Raw genomic sequence first — 15,296 nt, forward strand, 5'->3', positions numbered from 1 at the left:
TCCTGATCTTCTTTAGGATCCTCTCATTCATCGCTCATGTTCTTACAGGCTTTGAACCAGCCACATTGGTTGTACTTGCTCTAAAACTTTGGCTATTTGTATTACGATGATGAGGACTTGGATAGATGCGAGTAAAAATATAATAAAAGATAATTTCATGTTTATTTTTAACTAAATCCGTCACTCCGGGTGTGGTTACTTGAAATTACAATTTTAGTGGATAAATTTTCGATAAATTTTTTAACCAATCTCGTAATGCCATGTTTCATGATCGAGTAAGAATTTTGTAGATAGATTTTTAACCAATCATGTCGCACCACATGACGCTATCTATTCAGAATCTTTGTGGATAATTTTTGATAAGATTTTCAACCAATTACAGCGCATCACGTGACATACATTTAAACTTTCATCCATAGATAAATAAATTAGATTTCTTCTATTGCTCGAGAAGAAGAAAGTAGCAGCCGTTTTGCTCTTCACAGCCAGCGACCCTCCAATCCACAACAATGGTATCTCTCTCTCTACACATCCACTGTTTGTTTCCTCAGAAATTTGTTTGACGTTTCAGTTTTGTGGGAAAATGTTGTGTTAATATAGGCTTGTAAAACCTAGAACCCCAACTTGTTTAATAGACTAGAGAGTTCCAAAGTTGAGAAATGAAATGCAGACCTGAGTGTTGGGGTTTCTCAATGGTGAAACCTACAACCCCAACTTGTTTGACGTTTCCAGGTACCATTTTCTCCTCTCCTCTCCTTCCTGTTAGCTAGGTCTTTGTGAAAGGTTTAATAATTTTTTCTTCTATCTTTCGTATGGATTGGGTACGACCTTTTTTTTTTGTATGGATTGGGTACGACATTCACCTCTCCCAGACCCTGCGTAAAGCGGGAGCCTTGTGCACTGGGTACGACCTTTTTTTTCCGTATGGATTGGAATTGTCTTTAAATTTCGAATAGTCATTTCGAGGATAATCATGCATTTACTTGTTTTAGTGACCTTGTTCTTGAAGCTGTGAGTTAAGGTTTGGAAAGTTTTTCCCAAAACCAATTTTTTGCTTGTACACCAACAATAAGAATCAATAAATATAATTAAACCAACCAAGGTACATGAGATTTAATTTCCTACATAAATGAATAAATAAATATGAATTAATTTAGGAGGTTTGAACTTGTTCTCTTATAGAGCCCTAATCCTGTTGCTTGGGGCCCTGAAAATTCTGACCTTCCTTAAATAAATCTTTAATCTCTATTTTCTTGATATGGCATTTGCTACTGTTGTCCAGCTTGCACATGGTAAGCAGGAGAGAAAAGCTTGTAAATCTGTTTGGCTAATCTCTACGTGTTAATGTTCAAAACCTGTTTTAATTTCTTTCCCGCTTTTATCTTTAGGATTAAAAATATAGTGCAAAGGAAATGGAATGGACATTGCACATACTAGAGACGAAGAAACAAACCACAATGAACTCTAAGATACGGAGCAAATGTTTATTTACGGCCATAATGTGTTGGGAAATGTCATGTAGGCGTATATGTTATTGCATGTAATTTGTGCAAATGTTATTCCTTACTGGTACAAGTTCAAAGAGGGCGCATCCGCATTTGATGCGTTAATTCGATTAGGCGACGACAAAGAAAAAAAGGTTACATTTGTGACATATCCTGAAACACAAGCCTAGAGCATTGTCACAAACACCTCGGGCTTAAATCACGATGCAATCCTCAGGGTTTGGTTTGCAAAATATTGCAATACAAGAAACATGTGGCTTGTGTGCTACGATCGTTTCGACTACTATCTGAGGCCTTTGTTAAACCGGAAAAATAATGCTACTAAAATAGTGCCACTAGAACAGAGTAGTGATGATCTCAATCCATGGTTGTGCAATTTTATACAGTAAGTGTTCCATATTCGTGACCTCATTTATTCTATTTAGTTTTGAAAATAGTGTTGCATGTTAAGTCAAAATGTGATTTATCTTTTCGTTTGTTATTTGTTGTACATGTGATGTGAATATAGGATGGTTTTAGAGGCTGCCCACTAAATGCACAGTTATGAAAGTTATCATGGAGATTTGAGTTGCATTGGTAGTTTCGTGATGGTGGGGAAAAGGGTGAAGCTACTTAACATCGAGAAGGGGTTTCACAGCATACATGGTCCACGAGCGTTGTTGCAGAAGCTTTGAGACTTTAAGGCATTTCGAGATTTGTAAAATGATCAGTTGAAAGAAGAGGTCTCGATCCTCGTACTCAATTTCAGGCTTCAACTCATCCCTTAACAAATCTTGAAACACCCTTAGGTTTTGAAAGCTTGTGCGACAACGCTCGTAGGCCATGCATGCTGTGAAACTCCTTTTCGATGTTAACTAGCTTGACCTTTTTCCCCACGATCACGAAACTACCAATGCAACTCAAATCTCCATGATAACTTCCATGACTATGTATGTAGTGGGTAGCCTCTAAAACCATCCTATATTCACATCACATGTATAACAAAGAACAAACAAAAAGATAAATCACATTTTGACTTAACATGCAACACCATTTTCAAAACTAAATATAATAAATGAGGTCACGATTATGGAACACTTACTGAATAAAATTGCATCACCATGAATTGAGATCATCACTACTATGTTCTAATGGCACTACTTTAGTAGCATTATTTTTCCGGTTTAACCAAGGTCTCATATAGCAATCGAAACGATCGTAGCAAACGAGCCACATGTTTCTTGTATTGCAATATTTTGCAAACCAAACCCTGAGGATTGCGTCGTGATTTAAGCCCGATGTGTTTGTGACAATGCTCTTGGCTTGTGTTTCAGGATATGTCACAAATGTAACCTTCTTTTCTTTGTCATCGCCTAATTGAATTAACCCATCAAATGCGGATGCGTCCTCTTTGAACTTATACCGGTAAGGAATAACACTTGCACAAAATACTTGTAATAACATATAAGCCAACATGGCATTTCCCAACACATTATGGCCATAAATAAACATTTGCTTGCCATATCTTAGAGTTCATTGTGGTTTGTTTCTTTGTCTCTAGTATGTGCAACGTCCATTCCATTTCCTTTGCACTATATTTTTAATCCTAAAGATAAAAGCGGGAAAGAAATTAAAATAGGTTTTGAAAACATTAACACGTAGGGATTAGACAAACAGATTTACAAGCTTTTCTCTCCCTCTTAGCATGTGCAAGCTGGACAACAGTAGCAAATGCCATATCAAGAAAATAGAGATTAAAGATTTACTTAAGGAAGCTCAGAATTTTCAGGGCCCCAAACAACAGGATTAGGGCTCTATAAGCAAATACCATGTGCAAGCTGGACAACAATAGCAAATGTCTTGTAGGCTTATATGTTATTGCAAGTAATTTGTGCAAGTGTTATTCCTTACTAGTACAAGTTCAAAGAGGGCGCATCCGCATTTGATGCGTTAATTCGATTAGGTGACGACAAATAAAAGAAGGTGACATATCTTGAAACACAAGCCAAGAGCATTGTTGCAAACACCTCGAGCTTAAATCACGACACAATCCTCAGGATTTGGTTTGCAACATATTGCAATACAAGAAACATGTGGCTCATGTGCTACGATCGTTTCGACTGCTATCTGAGACCTTCGTTAAACCGGAAAAATAATGCTACTAAAGTAGTGCCACTAGAACAGAGTAGTGATGATCTCAATCCATGGTGGTGCAATTTTATACAGTAAGTGTTCCATATTCGTGACCTCATTAATTCTATTTAGTTTTGAAAATAGTGTTGCATGTTAAGTCAAAATGTGATTTATCTTTTCGTTTGTTATTTGTTGTACATGTAATGTGAATATAGACGGTTTTAGAGGCTACCCACTACATGCACAGTTATGAAAGTTATCATGAAGATTTGAGTTGCATTGGTAGTTTCATGATGGTGGGGAAAAAAGTCAAGCTAGTTAACATCGAGTAGGGGTTTCACGGCATACATGGTCCACGGGCGTTGTTGCACAAGCTTTGAGCCTTAAGGCATTTCGAGATTTGTAAAATGATCAGTTGAAAGAAGAGGTCTTGATCCTCGCACTCAATTTCGGGCTTCAACTCATCCCTTAACAAATCTTGAAACACCTTTAGGTTTTGAAAGTTTGTGCGACAATGCTCGTAGGCCATGCATGCCGTGAAACCCCTTTTCGATGTTAACTAGCTTGACATTTTTCCCCACCATAACGAAACCACCAATGCAACTCAAATCTCCATGATAACTTCCATGATTGTGCATGTAGTGGGCAGCCTTTAAAACCATTCTATATTCACATCACATGTACAACAAAGAACAAACGAAAAGATAAATCACATTTTGACTTAACATGCAACACCATTTTCAAAACTAAATATAATAAATGAGGTCACGAATATGGAACACTTACTATATAAAATTGCACCACCATGGATTGAGATCATCGCTATTATGTTCTAGTGGCACTACTTTAGTAGCATTATTTTTCCGGTTTAACCAAGGTCTCAGATAGCAATCGAAACGATCGTAGCACACGAGCCACATATTTCTTGTATTGCAATATGTTGCAAACCAAACCATAAGGATTGCATCGTGATTTAAGTCCAAGGTGTTTGCGACAATGCTCTTGGCTTGTGTTTAAGGATATATCACAAATGTCACCTTCTTTTCTTTGCCGTTGCCTAATTGAATTAACCTATCAAATGTGGATGCGCCCTCTTTGAACTTATACCAGTAAGGAATAACACTTGCACAAAATACCTAATAACATATAAGCCAACATGACATTTCCCAACACACAACACATTATGGCCATAATTAAACATTTGCTTACCTTTTCTGGAAGATTATTGCAGTTCCTTCTTGCTGGACTTCCTCTACTATATGCATTGCCCACTCCTTGAGCTATAGTTTTCTATGCCAAAGATGGAAGGGGGAAGTAAATTAAACAAGGTTTCAAAATCATTTGGGAAACATGTAATAATGAACCGGGCTGTCTAAGTAATTGATAGTTTTGTGAAAGATTTCATATAACTTGCTTACTTGTTAAAGTGAGGAGACAACCCGCTGTTGAACTTAATACTAACCGAAATCTCTACTAAACAAAGTATAGAGTTAAATAATTTCCGTTCTAATTTTGATTTCATTATGGGTTTGAAGGAGCTGAATTTGTAGAGTATAGTTTTCAATCCCCACAAGGGGCAAAAGTAACAAGGTTTCGACCTTAATAATTTGGGCAAAAAAGCTTAGGGTTTGTCCATCACCCTATCGTCAAAGCAGGGGATGCAAATTATTTCTAAGAAAATCAAGAAAGTAAAAGCCAAATTCAGAAACGCAAAGAGCATAATGAACCTGAAAGGAACTAGATGAGAGGTCACTGGAAGCAGGTGAGACAGGCTGAAGTCGAGAACAAATACTAGAGAGGTTGTGCGTCAGAGATGAGAGAACAAGTCGAGCGGTGGTGTAAGGAGACTAGGATTTATGCCTCTCACAAATGCAGGTAGGAGTAGGAATCCAAAAGTGGTGCCACAGCTGCCAAGGGAACCGCTTGTGTTTTGACACAATCCTTAGGGTTTGGTTTGCAACACAAGGAAACATGTGGCTCGTGCTACGATCGTTTCGATTGCTATCTGAGACCTTGGTTAAACCGGAAAAATAATACTACTAAAGTAGTGCCACTAGAACGGAGTAGTGATGTTCTCAATCCATGGTGGTGCAATTTTATACAGTAAGTGTTCCATATTGTGACCTCATTTATTCTATTTAGTTTTGAAAATGGTGTTGCATGTTAAGTCCAATTTTGTTTTCTCTCGTTTGTTCTTTGTTGTACATGTGATGTGAATATAGGATGGTTTTAGAGGTTGGCCACTACATGCACGGTCATGGAAGTTATCATGAAGATTTGAGTTGCATTGATAGTGGGGAAAAAGGTCAAGCTAGTTAACATCAAGAATGAGTTTCACGGCATGCATGGCCCTCTAGCGTTGTCACACAAGCTTTCAGACCTAAAGGCGTTTCGAGATTTGTTAAGGGATGAGTTGAAGCCCAAAATTGATTGCGAGGATCGAGACCTCTTTTTGGGGTATTTTGATAAGTACTTTACACTAATAGTGAATCAAGGGTAAGATCTTTAATCTACGGTTGTGTTTATTTGTGTTATGGTACATGTTAATTTTGTCAAAAATAGTTAATTGTTTGTTTTTCTCCTTATGGTTTGTCCAGTTACGATTATTTCGTGTGGAGGCCAATCACACATCCGTACCTTTTGAGCCCTAAAGAACAACTTGGATACTTCTTTTCAAAGTGCAATGGGACATGGTACATAGGACCATATTGCTTCCTTCAACGGTGCAACACATTTTGGATGACAACTTTGCATGTGTTGATGGCTTTGGTCAATTCACAGATTGGGTGGCAAAGATTGGAAACAATTCAGTATTAGTCCATACCAGAGACTATAAAAAGGATGCTTATGATGGTCAAAGGATTAAGCACCTTATTATAGTCTCTGATATGAACCAATACCGAATTGCTTCCAATCTTTGCCACCCAATATGTGAATTGACCAAAGCCATCAACACATACAAAGTTGTCATCCAAAATGAGTTGCACCGTTGAAGGAAGCAATATGGTCCTATGTACAATGGCCCATTGCACTTTGAAAAAGTACCCAAGTCGTTCTTCGGGGCTCAAAAGGTACGGATGTGTGATTAGCCTCCACACGAAATAATCGTAATTGAACAAACCATAAGGAGAAAAACAAACAATCAACTATTTTTGACAAAATTAACATGTACCATAACACGAATGAACACAACCGTAGATTAAAGATCTTACCCTTGATTCACTATTAGTGTAAAATACTTATCAAAATACCCAAAAAGAGGCCTCAATCCTCGTAATCAATTTCGGGCTTCAACTCATCCCTTAATAAATCTCGAAATGCCTTTAGATTTGAAAGCTTGTGTGACAACGCTCGTGGGCCATGCATGTCATGAAACGCATTCTCGATGTTAACTAGCTTGACCTTTCTCCCCACCATCACGAAACTATCAATGCAACTCAAATCTCCATGATAACTTCCATGACTGTGCATGTAGTGGGCTACCTCTAAAATCATCCTATATTCACATCATATGTACAACAAAGAACAAATGAAAAGAGAAATCACATTTTGACTTAAAATGCAACACCATTTTCAAAACTAAAAATAATAAATTAGGTCACGAATATAGAACACTTACGGTATAAAATTGCACCACCGATGATTGGGAACATCACTACTCTGTTCTAGTGGCACTACTTTAGTAGCATTATTTTTCCAGTTTAACCAAGGTCTCAGATAGCAATCAAAAAGATCGTAGCACACGAGCCACATGTTTCTTGTATTGCAATATGTTGCAAACCAAACCTTAAGGATTGCGTGGTGATTTAAGCCCGAGGTGTTTGCGACAATGCTATAGGCCTGTGTTTAAGGATATGTCACCTTTTTTTCTTTGCTGTGGCCTAATCGCATTAACCCATCAAATGCGGATGCGCCCTCTTTGAACTTGTACCAGTAAGGAATAACACTTGCACAAAATACCTGCAATAACATACAAGGGTACATGACATTAATCAACAATAGCCACAACACATTATGGTTATAAGTAAACATTTGCTTACCTTTTCAGGAAGATTATTGCGGTTCCTTTCTTGCTGGACTTCCTCTACTATGTGCATTGCCCACTCCATTGAGCTATAGTTTTCTATGCCAAAGATGAAAGGGGGGAAGTAAATTAAACTAGGTTTCGAAATCATTTGGGAAACATGTAATAACGAACCGGGCGGTTTGAGTAGTTGATAATATTGGTTGATAGCTTTGTGAAATATTCTTGTGAAATGTTTCATTAACTTCATATAACTTGTTTACTTGTTAGAGTGAGGAAACAACCCGCTGTTGAACTTAATACTAACCGAAATCTCTACTAAACAAAATATAGAGTGAAATCTTTTCCATTCTAATTTTTTATTTCATTCTGTATTTGAAGGAGCTGAATTTGTAGGGTATAGTTTTCAATCCCCACAAGGGGCAAAAGAAACAAGGTTTCGACCTTTCACCCAATCGTCTCTAAGTAGGGGATGCAAATTATTTCCAAGAAAGTCAAGAAAGTAAAAGCCAAATTCAGAAACCCAAAGAGCATAATGAACCTGAAAGCTGAAAGGAACTGGATGAGAGGTCACTGGAAGCAGGTGAGACAGGCTGAAGTCGCGAACAAATAGTGGAGCATCTAGAGAGACTGAGAGGCCGTGCGTCAGAGATGAGAGAACAAGTCTGAGCTGCGGTGGTGTAGGCGGTGCTAGGAGACTAGGATTTATGCCTCTCACAAATGCAGGTAGGAGTAGGAATCCAAATGTGGTGCCACAGCCGCCAAGCTTCGAAGGGAACCGCTCGCGTTTTGACGGAGTCGGACAAACTCATACATTTGATTTTGCAGCGAATATATCTAATTTTTATAACCTAGGTCAAATTTTATAACCTAAAAGATCTAATTTTTTGTGATTTTTTATTTTGAAATAGTTCTAATTTATTAATACCTTTGCAAGCCCAATTGTCTTAATCCACGTGTTATCGAACTTTACGAACTCAAACAGTAAGTTATGAAAAGTGCAAAGGATGCAGAAACAAGAAGTTTTATCAGAGAAGTTGCAGTCCTAAGAAAGTACTAATAAGAAGGATGAACACTATTGATTTTATCCTGAATAGTCCCTAAAGTTTGACTTACTCTTCATTTTGACCCCTCATGTTTCAAATTAATCAAATTCGCCCATGACCTTTGCCTCCGCTCATCACTAGTACCTGCTGTCCAATTCTTTCGTTCTATATATGCGAATTATTTTTTGGAAAAATTAGAGTTAATTGCTATCTTTATAATATATAAGAGAAAATAAATACTGGGTTTCATGCAATTAAATTCTGAATCAATTGCAAAAAATATTAAGCACACTCATTAGTAAATGCACATGAATATGGATTAGAAATTTAGAAATACGAAAGACTTTTTAATAAACGATATTATCTACATTGATGGGTAAGAGAGTGTGCTAAGTCTCACAATGAGCTAGCAATAATATGGTCCAAATTTGTCTTTGCGAGAATCAAACCTAAAGCATCTCACTTACAAATGAAGAAAAATACTACTAGAGAGTGGTAACACTTGAGATCGAGTCTAGTCTTGTCATTTACTTTCATGGCAAGTAAACATACCTTAAATTTCATTTTCCTACATCCAAGAGTTTGAATTTAATAAATAAAGCCTTTTTATATACAATATAATTAGGGACTATCTAGGTGTGTGTTTTGGAACAAAAGACTGAGCTTATCTGTTTGAAGAATCTATAAATGCCACTAGACAAAAAAACCTTGACAAATACCATAGAGCCTAAATACCAAATAGACAAAAAGGGAGACTCATTGCTTAACAAAAAGGGAGCCTGAATATATAAAAGAAAACTAGGCAAATACCATTTGCCTCCTTTTTCATGCATGCCTGTTATGCACACATAAACCCAAAGTTCCCTCTTTATGGTAATATGGCACCAATGCTATGTTTCGGTAAGGGATTTTCAAATTCCAAGGAAATGAGGTCAAGTTAGTGGGGAATGAACTATACACTATTACCATAAAAGGAAAATTAATAAAAAATATTTGAAAATTGAGATTTAATGATAATGATAAAATAAAGGATAAAGTGAATAATATCATGATTGATTTTTTAGTGTAAAAATATGATTTTTCATTAAAGTAAATAGTACTCGGAGCTATTCGTTAAAGTTCCCTTACATAAAACGATTAGAAATGCTCTTGATGATCGTTGCAAAAGCATGTATGAATAACGTGTAAATAATTTTTGGGAGACTTTGGATGTGGTCCCTAGTTATGAACAATCTTTGACTGAAACCTTATTGGTTTTCAATTTTTGATCCAAGTCCCTGAAATTAATTGATAATTTATTTCTATGTACGTTACTATATTTTTTAAATTAAAAATTAAAATTTATAGTTGTTTATAGTAATGAGATTTTAAATAAAAAACCATAATTTGTGGGATTAAAAATATTAAAATATAAATATACTATTGTGTGTGTGTGTGTGTGTGTGTAAACATGGGTACATTCATAAAAATAACCAAAAAATTATTGTATCAAAACATGGGTACATTCTTCAAAATGGGTACATTTAGCAAAAATAAAAATGGGTACAAATAAATAAAAAAATATGGGTACAATACAAATAAAACTTTAAAAAATATGGGCACAAAAAGAATTTAATATATGGGTACAAATTAAAACTGAAAGGAAAATTGGTACAAATTAAAAAGGGGTTGCAAATTAAAAATGGGTACAAACTAAAAATAAAAATATATGATAAAAAATTTAGCCATAAGAATAAATATACTAATTGTAACATTTTTAATATTAAATGAATATATTTAGAAATAAAAAATATTTTATTATTGAAATAATTAATGATATTATTAATACAAAGGACCTTGATCAAAAATTGAAAAATAATAAGGTTTTAATCAATAGAGTAGTAAAAATAAGGATGAAAACCTAATTACTCCATAATTTTTTCCACATAGGGATTTTATAATCCCTCTCACATGTCTTTGTACTACTCTTTACGAGCATTTATCATCCCATATATCTCAGTAGTTATAGCCCATTCCTTAATAACTAAACCTTATGCCTTTGAGACTAATGATTGAGAGAGAGATTAGAATGGCATCGTATGCCTTAAAATTAGACTTACAAACGGGTTTTGTTTGTCGTGTTTCATATCATATTCGTTATCTTAATGGATGGTCTTATGTCAAACTCGTTATCTTAACATGTTCTTGCCATTTAGTTTTACGGTCTAGTAGTATTCCTCTTTACTTGTAAGTGAGAGGTCGTAGGTTCGATTCTCGTCAAAGGCGAATTTGAACCACATTATTGTTAGCCCATTGTGAGACCAAGCCTATCTCCCTCCCCTTAATAGATATTATATCGTTTGTTAAAAAAAATATTATTAACACGTGATTTGCTAACAACCCAATTCGTTAAAGAATTAAACCAAAATCTGTTATTTTTGTGTTGTGTCGAGTTAACGGGTTGTGCAATAAAATATTCAAAAAATCCATAACTTGAAGTGGAGCCTATAAAAAGCTGAAGTAATCATCCTCCTTCACCTCCTCCTCCTCTCATGTACATATATTCCCATCTTACATAGCCAAAAACTAACCCTAGCTCCAAGGGTGGGCATTAGGTAGGTCGCCTCCAGTAGAACCCCGAACGGCTAGCCAAGCCGACCTTATATGCTCGGTTTGTCATTGTTGTAATCCATTACCACCGATCCAATTGGTCAAGTTCTATGGGTTCAGCCTAGTTTACTTTTTTTCTTTCTTATTTGTGACATGAGTGTGAGTGATCAAGATCCAAAGCCCACGGCATTTCATGGGTTCGGCCTTAACAAAACTACCCTTGTTCCTCTGTAACCATTTCAATTTCAAATCAAGTGAAGGTTGAAACACACCATTTATCTGTTAAAGCCAACTTGTAGTTGAAATCTGCGTGGATCGATAAAGGACATGACTAAATTGACTTGCATATTGTTTGGGACTGAGAAAAATAAAATAAAAGACGTGCATGTGCATTGCAAAATAAAATACTTGGGTCTTTCTGTTTTGTTTCAAGCCCAAATTGATTGGTTGTTGTAGAATTCTCAGAGAGACAGGTCTTTGGCTCACTTCTAACAACACTGATATTGTCTCTAACTTGATAATTACTACCTGCACAATCCGTCAGGTGAGGGGTTTTATCACAAAAGGCATCGGTGTTAGTTGGAGTGGATTTTTTCATTGATACGGTCGATGTGGGACATTTCAACACGCTTGCTCACGTGGGACCTAATTAGTGGGTCACGCGTGGGAGATCCACACATCGTGGAGCCAAGGAGACTCACCCTACATGTAGTGCCAATGGACCCACCATCATTGCGCGGGGCCAAGGGGATCCATCCATCACATGGCAGTACAATACAAGCTCGCTCCCTGGCTCTGATACCATGTTGAATTATCAAGGGACAGGCCCTTGGCCCACTTCCAACAACACCGATACTGTCACCAACTTGGTAATTACCACTTGTACAATCCTTCAGGTGTGGAGTATTATCTCAAAAGGCCTCAGTGTTAGTTGAAGTTGGGTTAGGATATTTAAACACCCATAATGTATCATGTGACTAGCTAGGATTAGTGGGAAGTACAAATAAAAGGCATTTGTTGAAAACAATTGGTGAGTGTTGTTGGAGTAATATTAGAAAATATGATAAATAATAATATAATTCCAATGATTATAATCTAAAGAAAATCACAACATCAATTATGTTTGAGATTAATATAAACAACAAGAGAGAAAGTTAGAAAAACTGACAAACTTGGAGATTGAGGCTTGCAAAAATGTAATGTACTAAAGACAGAATTTCGTCCTTACTCTTGTGCTTATAGTTTGGTAGGCGTCCGTCTCCCAGGATTCAACAATCTATAATCCGAAGTCGAAGCACTTCAATCTTCGGACTCTGGCGAATTTATATATTCCGTACTTTCAAGACATGACTTAGAATTTGACAAACGAAAAATGAGATAAATAAAGTGGAGAAACCTTATTTCTCAAGAGTAAAAATGAACTCTAATTTTTTCTTCTTAACACATATGGTTGCATGAGTTTACATAGAACTCAAGTACTTCTTGTTAAAGAGATGTAATTTTTCATCTATAAGTATATATCATTTAGCAAGAGAATGCAAAACAACATAACTTTTTTTTTTATGAAATATGGTTAACACTATTTTTCATTCAATTATTAAAATTATATATAACAATATTTCATATTATAATATATAATTTCCAACAATCCCCCACATGAATAAAAAATTAGAAGAATTTGAAAGTACATGCGAACAAGAGATGCATAAGGAGATGTGTCTTTTGGACTTAAACCTACCTTAGTGAATACTTATCGGATTTACTTGGGGACGCAGTGGATATTGAATCTTGAACTGTTCACCGCAGTAGTAAACTAAGACAATAAGCAACGCACATCACTAATCCTAATATATTACGGTTCATACGGTTGTGTTCATTTTGGTCCCGAACAAATCCCGAATTCATGAGAGCTTTAGAGAATTTAATCATCTCATTCTCATAGAAACGACCCACTTATACTCTCATATAGGTGACCACTGATTAAGAATAGTTTGCTATATTCCTTTTATTGTTAATATATCATTGTCATTAAGTATAAATACACAACCTATAACTTCTGCAGATAACACACTTCTTCCATCATAGGAATGAGGTATATAGTGTGTTAACTCTTTGAATCATGCCCAACCAGTTTGCCTATTGAATTTAGACCATAGATCGCCAATCAACTAAGTTAGGTTTCCGCCCTGTTGATTCATTAGCTATGTTGGCTACGAGAGTAGTTGTTTCCAATGTCAAGTCCTTAAAAGTATATATATGTTGGGTCTTTTGTAAGTAATTTGCTAACACTTGAATCTATTCCCCCACATTTAAGGTATTCATAGGAAGGTCTTTAACCTCTCCATACCTTAAAATATTCATTATAAGATGCAAATAACTCTTTCGCACTTAGACATTGTGCTTTGCTCAATTCGACAAACCATCACAATATTTACATAGGATTATCCTCTAAAATCTTTTGAAGCCAGTGCGCTTCCTCTTCGAACTGTGCAATGCACTTTTATTTGAGATTTGACTTGCATGTATATTTTTTACTTCATATTATCAAAAATCAATTATCAAACATCATCAAACCATTTAGTACAGTGGACGATATACTTTGCAGATCGTAATTATAGTCCATGATAATGTACCTTTAGTACCTTAAAACCATGAATAACACATCAAAATAGCCAAACTTGATTTTGCTTACTACATAAGCCATATCTGATCTAGTGCACTTGTGCAAGAAACCCCCACATTTTCAATGTCTTATTTAAGGAGTTTGTCAATCATTCTAGGCTCTACCAATGTTCCATGTGTTTGCAACTAAAATATGCACAAATTTACTTATTTGATTTTAAAGCCAAAATATGACATTTTGGGGGGATTGGTGTGCAAATATACCAAAAGTTTCATGTGGGAATGTTTATCCACATGGTTTGAAGCAGTGGCTTTATTGTGAGTAAGGATGTTGGCAGACTTGGGAGATGGACATGTGGAGGAAATAAGCCAACTTTCTTCTAGTGTTCGTCTACCCTTGTCGTGCCTTTTGGGCTGAGTTATTGCGTTTGTTAGAAAACTTTGATTCGTTAGTGTTCGTCTGCCCTTGTCGTGCCTTTTATTGTCGCGCATCTGAATTGAGTGGAATAGTGCGTCATAAGGATGATTGCGTGCGTTTGAAGGTAAAACTTAAGCTTTCGGGTTGCAACAACTATCTCCAAAGTTAGCTTTTGAATTTTTGGTAGCATCAAGGAGAGCTTTTGAACTGTGAAATATAGGTAGTCAGGCCCCCAGCTTTTCTCGTATGATGGTAGAGCTTATTGCTGCTTCAGATGTGGCTGCTTGTCCATTCAAACCTTGAATCTCATTCAGAGTAGTAGGGGACTTCATATTCAAGATTGCTTGGATTTGCCTTGAATTTGCATCGGCGAACCTCGTCCCAAAGTGCTTGCTTCTTTGCCAAAGCGAAAGAGTCTACCAGAGTTAGATCTTCTTTCATGATCAATTCTCTGAACAACGGGTGGTCTGTTAGGAGTCCTTTTTGGAAGGTTACTCTAGCTATCGAGTTGTTGCATCCGACTATCTTTGCCTTCTCTGCTTTGAATCTCTTCACATAGTCGCGAGACGACTCTTTTGGGTTCTTCTTGACGTCGAACAAGTGGTAGGACTTTTTCTTTATCAAGTGATATGATGAATATTCTTTGGTAAAAATCAAAGAAAATTCATCGAAACTCCGGATGGATTGTGGCGGCAGGGTGTAGAACCAATCTTGCGCCTCACCTTGTAGAGTGGTGGTGAATATCTTGCACATGAGATCGTCGTTGTTTCAATAGAGGATCATGGTGCTTCGATAGTGTTTTAGGTGTCTCTCCAGGTCTTTATCCCCTTTGAATGATGTGAAATGTGGTTTACTGAACTTACATGGAGGCTCTGCCTGCTCGATCTCATTTGTGAAGGGTGACCTGCTTATGTTGGTCATGTCTCGTCGTAGTGCCTCATCAACGACCTCGTTACGTTGGAAATCGCACAATCGCTTGG

At 36.4% G+C, this 15,296-nt stretch overlaps 3 long non-coding RNA genes across 4 annotated transcripts in view; 2 read left to right on the top strand and 1 right to left on the bottom strand.

Annotated features, from left to right (window-relative positions):
* LOC139193693 (uncharacterized) overlaps nt 1–15,296 on the top strand; it is a 43,420-nt gene that overhangs the window by 25,333 nt on the left and 2,791 nt on the right. The window lies entirely within an intron of this gene.
* Nucleotides 454–7,890, top strand: LOC139193694 (uncharacterized). The gene is made up of 2 exons (XR_011578096.1): nt 454–732; nt 7,666–7,890. It is a non-coding gene; the product is annotated as an uncharacterized lncRNA (long non-coding RNA).
* On the bottom strand, nt 4,785–8,473 carry LOC108169796 (uncharacterized). 2 transcript variants are annotated; one of them, XR_011578094.1, is made up of 4 exons: nt 8,183–8,473; nt 7,658–7,740; nt 7,479–7,577; nt 4,785–4,907 (listed from the first exon to the last, which is right to left on the bottom strand). It is a non-coding gene; the product is annotated as an uncharacterized lncRNA (long non-coding RNA). The 2 variants fall into 2 exon arrangements; XR_001786134.3 differs by lacking the exon at nt 4,785–4,907 and having other exon boundaries at nt 7,237–7,577.

The sequence above is a fragment of the Malus domestica genome, chromosome 17, assembly GCF_042453785.1.
Source record: "Malus domestica chromosome 17, GDT2T_hap1".
NCBI lineage: Eukaryota > Viridiplantae > Streptophyta > Magnoliopsida > Rosales > Rosaceae > Malus > Malus domestica.